Raw genomic sequence first — 20,355 nt, 5'->3', positions numbered from 1 at the left:
CTTTTCCTTTCATCTCCCCTCTTGTTGCATTTTTATTCTGCTCTATGCTCCTCTACTCCTTTCTTCCTTCTCCTGTCCTCCCCTCTTCTCTCGTTACCTCTCCTCTTATTTCCTTTCATCTCATCTCGCTCATTCTCTTCTCCTCGTTTCCTCGCCTCACTTCTCCCTATCTTTTCAATCTCTTCTCCACACACTCTTCCCTCATCTCCTTTCTCTCCTCCCTTCCTTCCTCTTGCCTCTCTTCTATTTTCTTGTTTTCTGTTCCGTTGCTTCTTTCTTTTCCTTTTCCACAAACCTGTTGAGAAAGTGCTTTGCTGGGTGTGGTGTGCTCTGAATGTAGGCAAAGTCTACTCACTGTGTCCACTGTGCATAACACTTGTGTATGTGTGTGTGTGTGTTTGTGGGTAAATTGCTCCTATCGCTAATAAAATCCTTCCTATTACATCACACAGTGACGTCCCTTGACATTCAAATGTCCACTAAGCCAACTTTCAAGGGCACAATGTTAGTGTGTGTGTGTGTGTGTGTGTGTGTGCGTGTGTGTGAGAGAGAGAGACCGAAAAAGAGAGAGAAAGAGAGAGTGTGGTTGTGCGCTTGCACATCTGGCAAGGATTTTCAAGAGCTTTTTCCTCTCTGTTCCTTTTCAGCTTGAACAAGCGACTTCTTTACAAGAGAAAAGTCGGATACACTCCCTCTCCCTCTCCCTTTCTCTCTCTCTCACACACACACACACATGCACACACACAGTGACACAACAGTCACTGGTCATGTTCCCAAGGTCCTGTTCTTAGAGCAGTCTGACTGGAGGCCTTTGTCTGAGCTCACTTTAAAAATAAAACTGGAGCAGGGTTACCACGCACACACACACACACACGCGCACGCGCACACACACACACACACACACACACACACACACACACACACACACACTCATTCACTCTTTGTGCATGAACTAAGCCTGACCTGAGGTGGAAAAGGAGCCCACTGCCAAATCATGATGCTGTTTAAGTGAAGTGTGTGTATGTCTGTGTGTGTGTCTGTGCGTATGTGCACTCTCATACTGTATTCATGTGTGTATTATTCCACTCAGCCTCCTCCTGACAGTGTAATTACTGGCTTGTGTAACATGTGTATATGAGTGCTCACACAAACACATATGTGTCTCGAACATGATCACACCACCTGTCAGGTTACTGCTGCGGACAGAAACATGATCCTCCACAAATTACATGACCCAGATTAAACTTGTCAAAGTCTTCATAACTCCTCATAAGTTGAGGAGACTTTCGGTTCCTATGGCGTTACTTACTGACTCTCCCCAACACGTCCCATCAGTTTCCAGTGTCACCGTAACTTTGATCCCTAACATGTTTTCACTGCCAGCTCAACATTTTATGATGACAATTTATAAAATTATGTATTTATATAAAATGTGTTTATAAAATAAATTTCAATTGAAAAACCACATTCTCCTGAACGGAATGTGATAAAACTGACTACAAAACCAGTTACAGTAGATAAACTCAAAAATGCCTGGTGGTCCATTAAAAAATAAAAAACAAGAAAAAGAAAAACAAGGCAGGATTCATAGTATTTCTTAATCCACAGCACAGAGAACTTTGGGTGTTACGCATGCACTACTAATGAGGATAACAGGTCCATGCTGATGATTATAAAGGCCTAACAAGGCAAATCATATGATGTTTTCCCCCCACCAGTGCTAAAAAAAAATGTTGCCACTGAAACTATGAAATATGTAAAGATGCATCAGTTCCTTTAGAAATCTTAAAATTTGCTGTTTGAGAGTTAAATAGCAGGTTTTCATCTGGTATGGCTTCTGGCAAATTTCCATCCAAGCTACGCAAATTATACTGAAGTTTCACAAGTACTCACATTTCCAACATGGACATGCACACTGGGATTCAAACCCTTCAGTGTGCTATATTTTACCATACCGAGAAACATGGTAGAAATAACTCAAGATACACTTAATTAGCTTTGTCTACTAACTTCAAGTTCCCTTCCCTTCTCCATTAGCCTCTCCTCCAAAAAACACCTCAACCACAAATGAATCAGTGCCATCCTAAAGGTTTCAAGAGTACATGCTCCCAACAAGCACAGATGATACCCAACGAGAGCTCTCACAGCAGATTAGCAAAGCTTTGCCAAAACAAGGTCCCAGAGTTCCACATCAATGCTAATAGAGATGGCAAATGGAAAAGGAAATGAAGAGCCAATTGGTAAAACAGAGAATTGAACGAAGAACCCCCCTTTAAATATCCCTTTTGTATTAATTTTAATCATAATTTTATTTTTTCCAGTTCTTTTTATTTTTATTTTTGGTCTGTCGTCTGTTTTTCATGAAAACAATAAGGACTACGATGGTAAATATCCCTTTTAAAATTATATTGTTATCATTGATATCCCTTTTTTAATTCTATTGCTCTATTAATGGAATATATGGATGAAATATCAATGAATAAACTGCTTTATAAGCATTTGCAAGGCTCTCCAGCTCCTCCTGAGCCTCAGCTCCTTCCTTCTGACTGATGAAGATCCCTGCTGATGAATATCAGACAACTGATGTGACCCCTGGCAGATCAGCGGTCAGGCCACATCACAAGGCAAACCCTCCTCAGGACACCGAGACACTTTTCAAGGAGCCAGAGAACAGCGAGGACATTCAGGGGGACACCTGCTGAATCAGGCGCTTCTACGCCACAGAGTGTGATGGAAACTGATCCACCAATATCAGCCATGTGGCTATTAGTGGCCTGTACAAACACACTGCCATCTATTAATACTGTAACCTGGCACACACACGCGCTGCTCTATAAACGCACACTCACGCGGTGGCTGTCACACATACCTGATCTGGTTTCAGCTGCACAAACCTTCCCAGCAACGCATTATACAAGTGAGTACACTAACCCACACACGCAGACACACACACATACACACACACACTAGTTGGCCATGGCTCTCGGTAGTGTCCCGTTCAGCAGACGCTTGAAAGGACACCCTAGAGAGGGGTCCTTTTCACAGTAATAGTGCCCAGCAGCACTTAGCGAGGACCCAGTGGCTCTCTCACACTGTAGTGAAGGGGTTGAGGGTTCTCAATTCCGCGGCAGCCCACTCTTCTCTTCCCGCCAAGTGGGGAGAAGAAGAGTCTTTCATGGACACAGCACTCCACCGGCTGCACACTCACGCACACTCCAAAGCACTCACTCACCCGTCGTCCACTATGGAGTGCGAGATCTCAAATTTGAGCGAGCGAGCAAGTGGGAATTGGCGATGAGAGTGAAATATCTCTGATTATATTCAGATGGTTCACACTCAAATCGCTGAAAATCAGCCGCTGCAACAGAGGGAGCACACGAGAAATGTTCAGCATACACATACAAACAAATTAGCAGAAAAAGCAACAGAAAGCCTGTTAGTGTGTTGTTGGGCCACAACAAACTGCCAGAGCAGTTCAGTGATCCTTTGCATAAGACTTTTGTCTAAAGCCGTGTTCAGAAAGACATTGGAGAAGTGTAGAAAGTTGAACCTGGCTCTACTCTTGAATTAACGCAACTTGACTTCATATGGCAATGGTTTGCTTTGGCACATCGTATAACTGCAAGCCACTTTTCTAATACTACTTTGTAAATTACTTTGTACCTCATCATATTATTATAAACTATTGTTCAGTGATGTGGGAGCTGATACAAGCCTTTAAACTCATGGATCTACCACTCAAACCGGCCTTTTCATATTTTATCATCTCACTGGTGCCTGAAACAACACATCCCCACCAACACATCCACTTGTGTTTTTGAGTACAGCACTGCTTTTGATCTGAACACCCAATAACACGTCTGTCCAAAATCTCGTCCTTTAGCCGTTCAATGACTGCAACGGTCACTGCATAAAATTCACATCACGCTCATCAAACCATTTGGAGATCTTTATGGAAGCATTTGTGTTTATACTCCTACATCCAGTTATTTAATTGTTTCCTTTAATTTGTCATCAGCCTGTGCATGAATCCACTAATCTAAACTACATGTACTTTTATATAAATACACAAAGTATTTATAGGTATGAATGTATGACAGTCCTGTTCATATACTTTTGTATGTGACTATTTGATGTTTGTTAACTCATGATCTGGGCTAGTCCCCTTAGTTCCAGTTAAGTGAACAACTAAAAAATAAAAATCTGCTTCTGTGGTAACAGTTTGGGGAGACCCCTTCCTGTTTAAATATGACAAAGTCTCTCTACAAAAGCCAGGCCCATTAAGAAATAAAAAAAAAATCAGTCCCTGCAATCAGACTTCAAAATATGGTAAAAAGACTGAAACCAGAAGTAGACTGCAGGTTGTTATAGCTGCATATGGCTTTAGAATGAGATGTTCAATCATCACATATTGGTGTAGGGTTTGGGTGTCCACTTACTTTTGGCCCTTTTGAGTGAAAACCTCTGGAGTCCCTTCTCCCCTCACCAGCTGACTCTGTGTTGTCTAAACACAGAGGAGTATAGACCCTGACTTTACCCTTACATTGGAAAAGTGAACCTGAGAGTCTGTGGGTCTGACACAGACGAGCATGAGGGCAGGGTGAGGGCAGCGAGAGCCCACCTCTCCTCTCCAAAGCACAAATTTGAGTTAAGTGAGACACCATCTTTCAACAGCCTATCTATCTTTTATCTTTCTCCCTCTCCCTCTCTCCCAACATATTGGTGCATATTTTGTTGTCTTTGTGGTATTCCAGTTAGTGTGTGCGTGGATATGTGTGTGTGTGTGTGTGTATTCGTATATGTGTGCCAGCTCAGCATCACCGATAGAATAAATCACTTGTGGTTCAGCACAGCAAGGATTACAACAGCATTCCCCGCTGCTCAGTCACAACGTAAATTCAGCTCGTCCAAGTGGATATCTGGGCCTGTTGGACTCTGTGTGTGTGTGTGTGTGTTTCTTGGCTGAGGATCTAGACAGGATGAGCATAATGCTAAGCCTTTAGGAATCAGGAAGATAGTTCCCGGGATGCCTGGAATTCCTTCCGGAAACCTTGATGTCTGACACAGAGGGTGAATTAGAGTCCAGCGAGTGTGTGTGTGCGTGCGTGTGTGTGTGTGTGTGTGTGTGTGTGTGTGTGTGTGTGTGTGTGTGTGTGTGTGTGTGTGCGCGCGTTTGAGAGTGAAAGTGAGAATTACAGCTCCTATCTCCCCCTCTCTCTCTCTCTTCCTTTTGAGGCTAGAGCCGGCTGTATCTACTCACGAGACTAGAATTATGGGACAGTTATTCGGACAAGCCTATTATGGTATGAGGACACAACAGGTCTCACTCCCACACACACAAAAACACACACAGACAGAGACAATTACAACATCGCAGGTGATAGGAATCAGGCTGTTCCACTGTTATCAGACCAGAATGTGATGATGCTGTGGATTCCTCAGATACCTAAGTGGTCAGGTTTATCCCTCACTATAGATGAGTGTTGCAGACGTTTACCTAATAGCAGTCCAAAGTGCAATAAAACAAAATCTATGATTTGCCATTACACTCATGAAGTCATGCAGGGGAAAAAAGAAATAGGTTCGCAGATGAAAGGAATGCAGGGGAAAAGTGAAGAGAGCGATGGAGGCTGAATCAGAGCGGTGACACATTTTTTCTTTGTCACTGTTACCATCACAGCTGTTAGCTCAAAATCCATTTACAGAGTATTGACACCAGAGACAGACAAATGTTAACACAAGAATAGTTAACTGATCTACAAAACCACAGCTTAAAGGATGATTCCAGTTAATTAAAACTTCTTTTTTTCATCTTATTTCCATGGCATGCACTCAATGTGTCTAAGAATCTTGATAACACTTAACACACCAAAGTAAAGTATCTCAGATCTCATACTAAAGTGACAATGTCACTTTAGTGAAGTTTGTAAATTGATCAAACTGTTTGTTAGCAAGTCAACAATTTAGCCAAATTATCTAAACCACTTTGTTTGGAGATAGAAGAAAGCGAGTGCGCCCAGGATGTCAGAAATAATCCCTCAATCCACAGGAAAACTGTGAGTTCTCAATGACAGTCAGTATGGCAGGTGTGTTAGTATAAGGAGGTTCTCCAGTGGTCTAATATTGCTGTTCCATAAAGACACACTAACAATAGAGAGTTCAAAAGTGATGCAGCAGAGGTCAAACTATCCTGACTTTCAGTCTGTAGTATGGCTCAAGGTCCAAAAACACTTGATCCTACACTTGCAATTCATTACACCTCTAATAGCTGGTAAACAGTCACGTGTCATGTGTTGAACGACATGGCACCAGTTTATCTAAATAACTGGGAGCATTTACCAAGCCACAGCACAGGTAACTGTGACTGTGACAACATCATCAGGGTTATTTTCTGAGACCTTATAAAGCCACCCCAGAGACACAGAAGACATTACACAACTGTTTTCACAGTTAGGGGTACTGACAGGCACTGATGCACAAAATCAGTGGATTACACCTTTAACTTGATGAGCGTTATATTATTATTACTAATAGAAATGATGGCAAAAACTATGAAAATAATTTGTTTTAATAAACCAGACTTATCCTTTAACACACTGTTTGGAACAACTCTGTCCCTGTTTCAGGATCTGTTTGTGTGTCTGTGTCCTTGTGATTTTTGTCACAGCAGCTGTGACAATGGACAGGGATCGGGTTCACCAGGCAGGCACATCAGGAACTGATATTAAAATGATGCCAGAGGCGGCACAGAGGCACACCTTGTGGAACGTTAGAGCGGTTAAGATAGAAAGAACATGACACACACATCTCACACAAACACAGAGCTCATGAGAAATCAGCTCTGGGCATAAGTGTGATTTACACTGGGGACACTGGGGACACTGGGGACATATCCCCGTTAATTTTTGCAACTGAAATTGCCGATTTTGTCACCATCACTTTTTAAAAACAAAATTTGTTTAAAATGTTTCTCAAAAAATAGCTTGCACCAAGAAATGTTAACTAACAAGTAAGACCGCTTTGAGAAAGGTTTACTTACACACTAAGAAAACACAGCCTTGTGGGTAACCTGTGTGGGCGTGACGTAGTTCATCAGGTGTTGTGGGAAGTAGCTCTCCCTCGAGTGTGTGAGTGAAGAGTACTCGCATTTTATTGCAGCCCAAATACATGCTACAGGTAGTGAGTTAGGCAGGAGGAGTTAGTTAGTTAGGAGTAGCAGGTTGCGGCTGTAAAGGATTATTTTCTACAGTAGACATGTTGTGTTGCAGCTCTGGATGTGATCCATATACAATGGATGAGTGTTACTGGTGAGGTCAGTGTTATTGTGCGTTTAATGCTGAGTATTTTTATATTGTCGCCTCTGTAGTAACTTAGGCTATGCCCTTTTGATGTGTCATTATGCAATTTTTTTCCCCAACGTAATTATCTACACTGACCTTATATATGTTGACCACCATTCAAAAATGTTTTGTTTTTTTTCATCTGAGTCTTTATGTCCTCAACACTTTTCAACAAAAACTGATACCCTTGGTTGTGCGCATTCCTCATCTCCTCTGTGAGCAAGGGACATACTCTTCACCACAAATACACACACACACACACACACACACACACATTAACTTAATTTCAAACAAAGATATAATACATTTTACTGCATGTTGGCAAACAAACTCTCCATTTGTCCAATTCTGACTTAGCTTTAAATCATGATATACCACACATTCATGCTTGTCCACACTCAGAATGCTTTGGAAAGAATCCCTTCGTCACTAGTTCCCACATCTCACCTACAGTGGCGAATGGGGGACAATAGATACATTCAAGAATGAATAGCTGGCAGCTGTGCTATAAATTTAACAGTCACATCAACAACCTTCAAGGACATTTTTGCCCAAGACTCCGTCTCCACATGTTGTCTACTACTGACAAAGTAAAGACACGGAAGTCTCGCCAAGTCTAACCTCCAACTACTGTATAGCTCTCTTGTGCTGAGTGAGCTCACATTGTGATCCCGTATCTCTCCTCTTACCACCTTCACATACACAGACATCATTGCCTAAAAGAACTTAATGGATTCAAGACTTTAGAGGAGCGGATGAAACATCAAATAGCAGCACTGATGTCAGTCATTTTCTGTTTTTCCTAATAAATGGGCAGTCACTTGTGACAAATGCTTTGATCTCAAAATGAACTACTGATCAGTCATTGTGTTGATGTGTGTGTGTGTGTGTGTGCGTTTGTGAGAGAGCGATATCTGTCACTTGGAGGCTCCCAGCACTATTATAACAAGCATACGGTTGGCGTCACACACAGCTCATATTAACCCTCTGGCTCTTTCAGTGTCTGGAAGATTGTGTGTTTGTATCTTCCTCCTTCTCTCTTTCCAAATGTACACGCACATTTCTATGTGCACGCACGATCTTCCTCATCCACAGCGAAGCAATGGCTAATGTAAGTGTTTTACTCATGTCTTAATGTCTGATTATGTGCAGTGAGTCAGGGAGAGAATGAGGCAAAGTCTTTGGCTCAGAGCTATGACTTGAGTACCGCCTCGCTCCTCTCATCCAGCCTCATGATCCATCTTTATCAAGCCTGCACCCTCCGGTTGCTGTCCTAAACTTCTGTGGTCAGTGCCCTGAGAGAAGTCAGCCATGGACCCAGAAAACTCCCTCGCACTCCACACAGCCGCTCAATAAGGACTATTCATGGCCCACACTATAGGGACAGAACATTGTCCACATTGTGCTTACACACATTTATTCCGATGTAGGGGGTGAGCCAGAGGTGAGCAAGAAACCCCAAGAAGTCCCAATCTAATTTCACCAAAAAAAAAAAATTCACTGCAGCAAAAATCTGCAGAGACACAATGAGATGCTTCAACTGCAGCTTCAGTCTCTGAAGGATTGCAGTCAAACGTCCCGACGAATCCCACATTCCCCCCGCCCACCCCCTTCCCCAACTTGAATCCCTCTCTCCTCCTAGAACAAGACCCATGAGTGGCTCTGGCAGATATCTAACCTGGCAAGCATATGTATGTCTGTGTGAGTGTGAGAGTGTAAGTGTGTGTGTGTGTGTGTGTGTCGTCCTCGGGCTGTCCCAGAGGGGATACGTGCGTCTCGTCTGTGAGTCACAGGCAGGGTCTGTGTCTGTGTGTGAGTCCATCAGAACACATCAGCGTCAACATCCTCTGGTTCACCTCAGGCAGACAACACACACACACACACACACACTTCTTGAATTGTACATCGTTAAACTTCCCCAGGGCTATGTGCTATCCCCCCACATCCCCTCAAGATGAAACCTCAGTTTCTCTCCACCCTTCACTTTCCATGTGAGACAAGCCATTCACTCACACTGGACAACTGCTATAGCATATGCTGCTCGCCTGGGAAACACAGGGAGCTGTCCGCAACTGGATGAGATAGTATAATACACACATATTCACACAGACTACAGTATGCGTAAGGCTCACTGTTTTCCTTTTTTTAAACTCTCATTCACCAAAAAACAATGCTCAGATTTTGCCACAGACACAAAGGTTGTTGTGTTTCTTGCTGCAAGAACATGCTGAACACAACAGTTTACAGTAAACTATGTTCCCTTGTGATGGGCACGACTCTGAAAACCTTCCAGTTATAAAAATGTACGAAGAAAGACGAGTGAATACACAAATGAGTTAGTGATTATCCCCCAGAGTCCCTTCAAGACTGTGAGAAAAACAATGTCTGATTAAACAGTGAGTTTAGTCCTGCAAATGGTGTTCTCATAAGCAGGTTGTCACACAGATTTCAGATTTTTCAGTCAAACTTCTGTTTTTCAGTAATAAAAATTAAGAATGAAAAATTCCCACATTAAAAAAAATATATATAATGTGGTTTGGATTCTTGCACATCATGAAAAAACATTTTCAATATATCATTTTCCAGGAAATAAAAATAATAGGGTATAAATGAAAAATTGGTGATGCACACAGACAAAGACGGATGTGAAAGACAAAGGCAAACAGGGAAACAGACACAGATAAAAACAGGGAAACAGACAAAAGGAGGAGAGTGTGGAGACAGGGAGGCAGACAGACAAATACAGACAGACAGACAGACAGACAGAGACAGGGAAGAGCAGAAACAGAGACAGACAAACAGAAAACAACAAAGACAGTGGGGCATACAGACAGAGAGGCTGGCTGTGGAGTGGACAGCAGAGCTTTACTCACACTACAGTGCTTCAGCGGCCTCTCTGCACTGAGCATCATTATGGTTCTATGACACAGATAAATAGTACATTAGCATAAGGGAGGGCCTGACATGACACATGACAGACACAACTAACTTGAATATCTTTTCATCTTCCACCAAGACACAGCAAAGACATCTTTTTCCTGCCTGCAGTGCGTTTTCTGTTTCTTGCTTTCTTTCTTTCTTTGTCGTACATGTGGCGTAAACATGTGAGTGCATGACTTCAGCATCCAAAGCATAGTTCATCACATAAAAAGAGGACCGACCATTGTACACAATCACACTGCTTGTGCTGTCAATGTGGTATGCGGAGTGTGTATGTGTGTGCGTTTGTGTGTAGAAGAGAATAAAAGAGAATATAACAGCTCTGCTGAGCCTCACTACACTGTGAGTGTCGGGTAAGAGCCTCTGTATGGACTTGTGGCCTTGTTTGGAGTGTCCCTCATTCTGGTGTGTTGTTTAATGAAGAGGCTCTCAGAAAATACACAATTACACACACACACACACACACACTCACTACAAATGGTATCAATGGTTTTCTAGCACATGGAAAAGTAGCGCATGTATGGTGGGTGAAAGCAGCATCCCAAGGTCTTCCATCCGTTGATTGTTCTTCATTCCTGCTAATAATTTCCAGAGTGTACATGTCCGTGACTATTCCTGGCATGTGATTAGGAGTTTTGTGCAGACAGGGCCGTGCGTAGGGGAAAGTGTCTTACCCTGGCTAAGCTCTGAGTTTCCGGTTCACTCTCAGCAACACTGCTGACTGAGTGGAAGTCACTTCTTGGCCTCCTCCTTGTCTTTGTTGACTCACCGGGCAGGCAGCGTTTATGTCCACAAAAATAGCAGGGGGATCCTTTGTGCGTATGAGGTGTCTTCCTGATGTGGTGGCACAGTGCCACTTCAGCTTAAGAGCTGGGAAACACTGGGATTGCCCAGCCTATCCATCCAGTAATAAGTGGATCAGCATGTGTCCGAGGAGGTCTGGGCCAGGCTGCCACTAACTAATATCCTAATTGGATTAGTGAGTGTGACTATGTGTGAGTGTGTGTGAGTGTGTGTGTGAGTGTGTGTGTGTGTGTGTGTGTGTGTGTGGGTGAGGGTTTCCCCGGCTTACCGTGTGCGCGGTGTGTATAGTAAAGCTGCTGGAGTAAGACGTGTGTGTGACGTCACTCTCTAAGACAGTTGTCCGGTCACCATTGTGACCCGATGACTCGGTTTTTCCTGCTGCCATGGCAGCGACAACCTGGAGATTCCATCAGCAGCACGCGTACGACGTCACTGGGCAAGAAGAGGACAGACACAGAGAGGAAAAGACTAATTAACCTGACGGGATCCAACAGAGCAAGCTGTTAATGAGTCTCTAACTCTGGTTATGAAGCCTACTGTGCAGGACACCCCCCCAAATCCCCATGAAACGCAAGAAAGTGTAACTGTTACCAGGATTACATAACTCAGTTGGTATTTTTAATTTTTATTTTTTGGCACTGGAGTGGCTCAGTGGTTAGGACCCTTATAGTTCAGTTGGTTACCTCACGATGAGAAGATCCCTGGTTCTCAAGGTTCTTCTGGTTTCTTCTCACAGTCAAGAGCATGACAGTTAGGTTAACTTCTGACACTAAATTACTGTTGGTGTGAGTCTGAGTGTGAATGGTGGTCAATATTTTAGACAGGTTGCCAGTCCAATAGACTACCCAACTGTCTAGAGTGTACCCTGCCTCTCTGCCCGTTTTAGTTGGGATAGGCTCCAGGCCTGCACAACCCTGCAAAAATAGAATAAGCTGCTATAGATCTTTAAATTGCCTACAGGTGAAAATGTCCATTTCTGAATATGTGTTAAACCTGTGTTAATCAAAGGGTGTGACCTACTTCTCACCCAGACATCTAGTATAATAGTCTGCCATTACTGAATCCTGTGTGTTATCGTGTGTGCATTTATCTTTATGCACCATTGAGAAAAGACTTTGGTAATTCAATACATAAACCCACAACTTCATTAACTGCCAGTCTACCTGTAACTGGGTGGATTTATGTGCTGAGTGTGCAACTCAAGACACAAACTAATTTCCACATGGGGCAAACACAAAGACTGTTCTTATGCTTCACTAACCAGCAGGGGTGTCATTGCTGACGATGTTCATTGGGAAACAGCATGTTCTTCTAGTCTGTAACTAAAGAATTGTTTGTTAAAGCTTAAGCTTATAGCGAGGCCTTAAGGTTATGTCTCTTGATTTCTAAATCTAAATATCCATGCACAAAGAACATGCACATTCCTTGACAAGCGTGATGCATTGTGGTTCATGTGAAAGAGCTCTCTGTGTGTCTGTCCTTAAGTTCTGTACAATGTACGACCCAACTTTAAAACAATTCCATGGTTAGTTTATAGTGTTGCGCAATAATGTTCTAACTCAAAAAGTCTCCCTGTTGTCACCTGACCAGTGCAATAAAGTCTAGATCCAGTTTTTTCCTGCAGTGTTTGCATGTGTGGGCGAATGAGAGGGGGCAGGGATACTGAATGTGCCAATCCATAAGCCCCATCGACAGAAAAACTACTGTTCCTCAACCGGAAAGAGCATTGGAGGAGAAACACTCAAACTGGATGTCAATACTGAATTTTGGCAATAGAAACATCTGACGGTGCACAGAGAGGGAGACAGAGAAAGAGAACTTGTTCAGAAAAATCATAAAACCTCATCACATACTGTTTTTTAACTGACTATAAAACACAAAGACAAGCCTTTAAACATTCACAACCAATAGACAGTGATTATATTAGACTTTACTTGAACATAAGCAGACAATGATCAGAGATAAACCACATGCTACGTAGCTCACTACAAACATTTCCCCCAGTATCAAGTAGCTGCCTTGTTTCTAATGTTCATTACAACTTGGCCTAAATCTTTGTGTGTTTGACTCTGAGGTGGTGCCCAGTCATTTGAATGAAAACTGCTTGCCCAGCACATAAGCCCAGAAAGGTTTTCTCACTCCTTGGCTTGCTTCTACGTTGTGTGCACATGTACATTATTTTTTCTCCCTCTGGTCCGGCCCCACCTCAGCCCTTAAACTCTACATTGAGCTGATGTCATGCACATAAAAATATATATATCAATTTTCTAGGTCCTTGGAAAGTTTTGCAAAAATACATGAGGTGTCTTACATGTCTTATCTGTAACAATGGTGGTCTTTGGGGAAAATGTTTCTTGGGCAGATGGGAACCTGACGCAAAGCGGCAGCAAGACTGACTGGCTCTCTTATTATATCCTGGAGATTTCCACACCAGAGATTCCTGCCTCCACCCCAGTACCAAAAAGTCCTTCAAATTAAATGACAAAATGCCTCATTTGTCCACACCCTCCAAAATAACACACAGAAGCATTTTCTAATCTGACACCCCTGTCAGCAAGACAACATAATTTGTCTGTGTATTCCAAAACCATTGTAAATGACTGCTGAAAAATATGGGTTTTATCTTGTGACAATGCTACAGTTGAGGTTTCGTTAGGTTTAGTCAGGCCTGGTTAGGTTAAAGGGTTATAATGAGTACTTCATCAACATTACAATAATACACATTTTAAGGTTAAGGTCAAGAAATGATCATGATCAGGCCTTAAAAAAAAGTTGAGTTTTGATTGGAAACAGAAAACAAGCAACAATCTCATGTCTTGTTGACTTTGTCACTCTATACTAAAGCCACTATACTTACGCCTTTTCTCCCATCATAACGACTTCTACTACAGGGCCTTGTCACTTAAACATAAACATATGTAGTTTCAAGGCACTTGCTGAAACTGTCACTCTGGTTCACAGATGGCAGTATTAACAGTTATCATGAGGACTATTTTTTTCTGGAGACAGAGCGTCAGAAGAGTAAATTCCTTCACCATTGCAGATCTCAGAGGCAGATACAGTATTTAATAACATGAGAAACAAGACTAAAACTATTTCAATATGTTTTTAGTAATTTGGTTGAACAAACACTCTAAAATTTAATCTTGCAACACTCTTAAATGTAGAGTTTAGCTATTGTTTGGAGTCAACATTGCACTTACCTCTTCAGGACACACTGACACAAACCAAACACAGAGGAGTGTTTGTTAACAATAGAACACATTGTGATTGAATGAGTCAGAGAACAGTGCACAGAAGAGGACACCAGTTATAATATTGAGAGCTTCATAGTGTGTGTTTGTGTTTTAAAGCGCTGTATGTGACGTGTTACCGCAGATCTTTCATGGCATTCCAATTAAACATTCAGCTTTTCATTTGAACCATCCATGAAGCAACATCTCACCATGGGGAATTTAAACATGAGGCCCGTTTCAGCACGTTATCTTTCGTCAAAGTCATATTACAAAAGGATCAACTCGAGGTCAGCGTGCCCCCCGCGCCCTCTGACACAACTTCTGTCATTTTAAACCTAAATCTAAAAGCCCCACTCATTCACACACCAATCACACACCTCCTCCCACACACACCCAGAAAAACACAGTTCATATGTATTTACAGTACACGGGTAATTAGGTACAGGACTACACCTGTCTTTTGAAATTCTCATCCAAAAACTTATAACCTCAGGCACAGCATGTATGCATTATCCAAACCATGGCAGATTCTTGAGTATTTGAGCATAGATGCCTTCTGGCCACTGTCTATGTATGTCAGTGTTTGCATACAAGCATGTGCATGTGCTGTGTGTGCAATTTAGTTTTTCAGGCCTTGAGACGGTTACACAAAAAGTTTTTTGACAGGATTTTAAAAAACCACTTCAGTCAGCAGGTGAAGAAACCTGCTAAGAAACATGCAAATCACATTATTCCAATGCTGGCAGTGATAAATGACAAAAGTGATATGAACATGGAGAAAAAATTCCATGTCAAAGTCAGATAATAAAAATACAATTTCTAGGACAAACCGCACCTTCCAAATACTTTGGCAATCACGGCCCAAGACAGCTATGTTTACTTTAAACCGGTGTGATCAGCAGCTTATTCCTGCAGGAGACAATAAACTTTTAGTTGGGAACATAGAATCTGGATGAAAATCTATTTAAACCTTGTTTCAGTGAGAATTAGGGAAAATTACAACAACAAACCTTAAATTTGCAACAGGGAAAGGCATGCACTCAAAAAACAACAGAGCTTCATTTTTGTTCTCATGGTTGCATAATGTAACATTTCTCATTTGGGTTAAAATATCTGTTCCCTATTTTCAAGAAAGACGCAAATCACTTGACAGCTGTGAGGCTGAGCAGTCATACTTTGAAATATAAATTTGTTCTTTTTGGTGTGGGCTGGGTGACATCATTTGGAAAAAAAAAATGTAGCTGTTTCTTTCTCCCTTGGAAACAGGATGTTTTTTATCAATTATCTCTGAAAAAGAGACCCCTCAACACTCTGGCCCACGTGCAGACAAACACACAAACACACACACATACACCCACAAAAAAAAATACACATTCACAGCTACCTCAAAGACGCACAGCCTTTGCCATTGAGAGGAGAGCCTTAGCCAATCAGAGGAAGCAGGGCGATAGAGGAGGAAGTTAGTGTGGTGACACTGTATGTGTTCATCATCAGCGCTGACAGAAATAACTCTGTCAGAGTAAACAACACATCCCATTCATAAAAAAAAAAAAAAAAAAAAAAGAGACAGTGAACGCCTACACCCCTACAGTGTAACGAGAGGGGAAGCAAGAGATAAAGACAGGGAGAGAAACAGACAGAAAATTGCACAGAGAGACAGATACTGTACAGAGACAGATACAAAGATTGACGGAAGTATAGACACAGACAAAAAGAAAGTGACAAAAGAGTAGCGTGAGACGTGGGGCCGCAGTTTGAGTGAGAAAGAAAGCCTGATGATGACATCACATCCTCGTCACTGCTGGTTCCACTTCTTTGGTTTGGAAAACACCAGAAACCTACGTCACGTGGTGAGACGCCACTTTCCAACTCTCAGTCTTTCTCAGTAATTCACACACACAATGACACGTACACACTGTCACACACACTCATAAATGCATATACATGTGCTATCACAGATGTACCTACATAGTGAGCCTTTGCAACACAGCACTCTATGCATCCATGCACGTTAACTAGAGTCACCAGCTGTTTCTCAGCCCACACATTGTGCTATTACACCAAACCACTTTCCACTCACACACACACACACAGACACACACACACGCACACAATCAAACGCACACAATCAAACGCACACAGAACACGGTTACCATGCAATGCCAGATAAGGACATTGTTAAGCGTGTGTGTGTGTGTGTGTGTGTGTGTGCGTGTGTGTGTGTGCGTGAGTGTGTGCGTGTGTGTGTGTGTGAGTGTGAGTGTATGCATTGTGTGTCAGAAAGAGGAAGTGATGAAAGCTGCAATGGAAGGTCTATTTTTAGAAAAGAGCGGAAGTGTCCATCTTACTTTTCTTTCCAGGATTAACACATACCTAAAATACAGACACAGACACACACACACTGAAAACCAGTGAAAGTGCACACTTCCTTGCCACAAACACCCACACAGTCTTCCAGAGGTACACGGAGGTAGATATGATGCAATGTGTCAAAGTTTAAAAAAAAAAAAAAAAAAAGAAATCATCACTTGCAGGTAATGTTCTTTTAACGGCGTGCAGACCTCCCAGAACTTCCACCTGTTTCCATTCATGCAGTAGAACAAAATGTCATATATGAAGTCAAGAGGTAAAATATCTTCTCTCCATGTGTACTGACACAGAGGCACACCGACACACTGTTTTAAGTCTCCGTCACCTAACCAGTCAATCAGAAACGTTTTAATCCTGCCTTCTGAAATCTCCCCTCACAGGACAGTCCAGGTGATAATAAAGCAGTGTCATTGCAATACTGATGTCATATGATTGTCATGGCACTGAGAAGAGAGTGGGTGTTCTCACTTCCATTTACATCACATGGTGGCAGGTTGAAACTAACAAGTGAGACTGGAGTGGGCGACGTTGTCACTACCTTGATCACTGGACCAAAAGTCTGCTCACTATGTGACCAGCGAATTGACACATTGTCTGGGTGCTGCCAGTCCAACAGTTTAAACCTCAATCCCCACAGGACTGTGTGAGTATCGACAGAGCTGGCCTCGGTTCTCGTGCAACGTGATTAGTGAAACGTAGGCGGTACCCAATCTGTTCAATGTTTTCATTTTCCACTCAAACTCAAAATTTAGGCCCATTTAATGTTCGTGTTAGAAGAAACATCACAGTTCAACATTCTGCTTCAATAACGCACTGAGTGCTGTTTTGTTATTGTTTAAAACCATACCATGTTTTAGGCCTTTATCTGCTGTCCCATATTATATTGTTGAAAAGTATTTGTCCATATGATATACCATATGATTTTCAATCAATTTTGTGTTTGCTAGACAGCCATTTGTTATTTCAAGATAATAGGAAAATCTAATTGTCCATACTTGCTGTACATGCTGCAGATAATCTATTGCAATAAAAATTCAACTGCTTTTCTGTCTTTTTCAAAGTAAGTGCTGAGTTCCAAACTCACGCTGTTTTAAATACTCTGTATACTGCATTCAAGGAAGCTCTAAAATCTAAGATTTGACATTTGGCTGCAAAACAAAAAAAGCATTGTAATGTTAGAAAATCAAAACCAAAGGAATCACAAAGCAGTGAATAAATGCCTACGTCATGGTGCCAAATTAAGGTTGTTGTTTTGTATCTGATGTCAGAAGATTGAGAGTTGGAGTTCCCCTACGAGCACATGAATGTATCAACAAACAAGGAGTTTTCCAAACTGTTCCATTTCAGAGATGCATCACTACATGATGCCGAGGCAGCTGTGATAACACAACAAAGGCAGACCAGTGTTTTCTATGGTGGCTCCTGTCTCATTAACTTTTCATGACACTACGAGGTGATTATTTTTTAGCATAACGAAATTAATGGAAACTGCTTATACGGCTGCTTGGAGGGTGGGAAATCAGTCTGAATGTGCTGTGATAAAGAGCATTCCAACAATTAGTCAAAGTCAATTTACACAACATGGAGAGTACCCATGCAGCCTGGGGAAACAGCTGTATAATGTCTATGTGGAAGAGCTTTGTCAAATCTGAGAACAATTACTAAGTGACGTCAGATCTAAGCTTGGACTTGGGGAATAAAAGTTGGCATAACCAACCAAGAGTTTGGGAAATGTGGGACGAAGTGTTTTGGGAGTTTAACTCATACTAAGGACTAAAAGTCAAGATACCGCAGCCTCTTCTACAACAATTTTGACCCTTTTTCACACAGGTCCCAAAAACATATAAACTGCTGCAGTACCACTTTAACAGACATAAATAAAACATAGATAACAGCAGAATGTAGAGTGTAAGTCAGTAGCCGACGAGGTGGAACCAGTAGAGGGAAAGTGGACACAGAACAGAAAGGTTTTCAAATATTTTGGGCACAGGAGACAGAGAGAAACAGAGAGGATGTTTTCGATGCACAGTTGGATTTTTTCAGAACCAACTCCAATCTTCCACTAACACATAAGCAAGCGCACAAAAACACACACACACACACACACACATTTAGCACAGGCGCAAGGCCAGTCCCGTAGCACCCCTGGGGTGTTCCTCTGGGAGGGTTAATGGACGTACTCACCCCCCCCCCCCCCCCCCCCCCCCCCCCCCCCCCCTTTGCTCATCTTCCACTGCCCCTGTCCTCCCACCCTTCTTTTTCCCCACTCCAGTAGTGTTTTCCACCCCACTGGAAACAAGGAGGGGTGGGTGGCAGGTCTGCTTACCAGCGTCTACAGTATACACAGGAAAATGGGTCAGATACGGGAGCGGATGGGGGGGGGGGGGTATGTCTATTTCAACCATCAAGCAGTGCGCAAGCTGGGGGCAGGGTGTGTATGTGTGTGTGTGTGTGTGTGTGTGTGTGTTTGTGTTTAGAGGTGACTGGGGTGAGCTGGTGGTGAGAGCCCTCAGGACGTCATCACCTTCAGGCACATACTGCTGCTGGTACTTCTCTCTCACAGATACGTTTGGATTTTTTTTTTTTAATGTCAAAAACAGTCTATTTAAAAAATAAAAAATCCTGAATTATCATCTTTTGGCTTTTGATTTATATTTTGTTAATGCGTACATGCTAAAAGAACAAGCAGCGTAAAGAACATACAGAAAAAAGAAGACAAAAACAGTGGATGACAGTAAGAGTAGCTGTATTTCAGGATCTCTCATGTCTTACATCAGTCTGAGTGGAGTAAACAACATATTAATTTATCTCATAAACAAGCAACTCTATTTTGACACTCAGTTTTAAATCTGTCATATACGTCGTTGTGCGCGTGGGTGTCTTTGTTGTGTGTGTGTGTGTGTGTGTGTGTGTGTGTGTGTGTGTGTGTGTGTGTGTGTGCACAAGCGTGTGCATGAGCGCATGTGTGAATGTTGTTGATGCGTAGGAGACAGTTACGTGTTTTGGCTTACAACATGGCTGTCGATGGCTTGAGTTGCCATGACGATTTTTAGTAGGACTTCACCATGGTGACCATGACTGGACACACACAAGTGCACACACTTTTAATGTGGCGCAATGGAGTATTTCTTAAATAAGTGAATTACACACTGTCTCTGACCATTTTTTGGAGAAGAAAAAGGTTTTTGTTAAAGTAACTCCTGCTGCTTCAGCACCTACCATTGATATTTTTCAACCCATATTAAAAGCCACTTTTATTTATAAACCTTTGGATATGAACTGAAGGTTTTAATTAACCTAAGTCAGGACCAGAGTCAGAGCCAGGTCCAAAATATTCTAAGAATAATTGGATCCCATTGTATTGCTGTGGTCTCAGGTCTGTGTCAATATATCTAGTACCTGATTAGATCCTAGTGAAGCTATCAGCTTTGATCAGCTTTGATCACACAGGGCGTCATAATTGTAACTGTAAAATGATTACACAAACTGTCTGTTGTAAACATCCATCACAGTTTGCAGACCAACTTTCTGGTTCAGCTTTAAACTTAATGTACTTGCCATAGTTTTGCACATACAAATTTCCTTTGCTGTCACTGTTTATCACGGACATTTCATACATGCTCACTTTTGATTTTTAAAGGGAGCTCCACAGATTTCACCCATCA

At 42.1% G+C, this 20,355-nt stretch overlaps 1 long non-coding RNA gene across 2 annotated transcripts in view; it reads right to left on the bottom strand.

Moving 5' to 3' along the window:
• Positions 1 to 8,973: 8,973 nt before the first annotated feature.
• LOC139613421 (uncharacterized) overlaps positions 8,974 to 20,355 on the bottom strand; it is a 29,267-nt gene continuing 17,885 nt past the window's right edge. The window contains exons 4-5 of one of the 2 annotated variants that reach the window (XR_011686752.1): positions 11,353 to 11,516; positions 8,974 to 10,259 (exon numbers count right to left, since the gene is read on the bottom strand). This is a non-coding gene — a long non-coding RNA (uncharacterized lncRNA). Of the gene's footprint in view, positions 11,517 to 20,355 lie in introns of both variants that reach the window. The other variant, XR_011686751.1, reaches the window with a different exon arrangement.

This window comes from Trachinotus anak, unplaced genomic scaffold, assembly GCF_046630095.1.
Source record: "Trachinotus anak isolate AG129_WGS33_773 ecotype Australia unplaced genomic scaffold, CSIRO_AGI_Tana_v1 ptg000032l, whole genome shotgun sequence".
NCBI lineage: Eukaryota > Metazoa > Chordata > Actinopteri > Carangiformes > Carangidae > Trachinotus > Trachinotus anak.
Note: the sequence above shows the minus strand (reverse complement) of the source record. Positions and strands in the feature narration are given on the sequence as shown.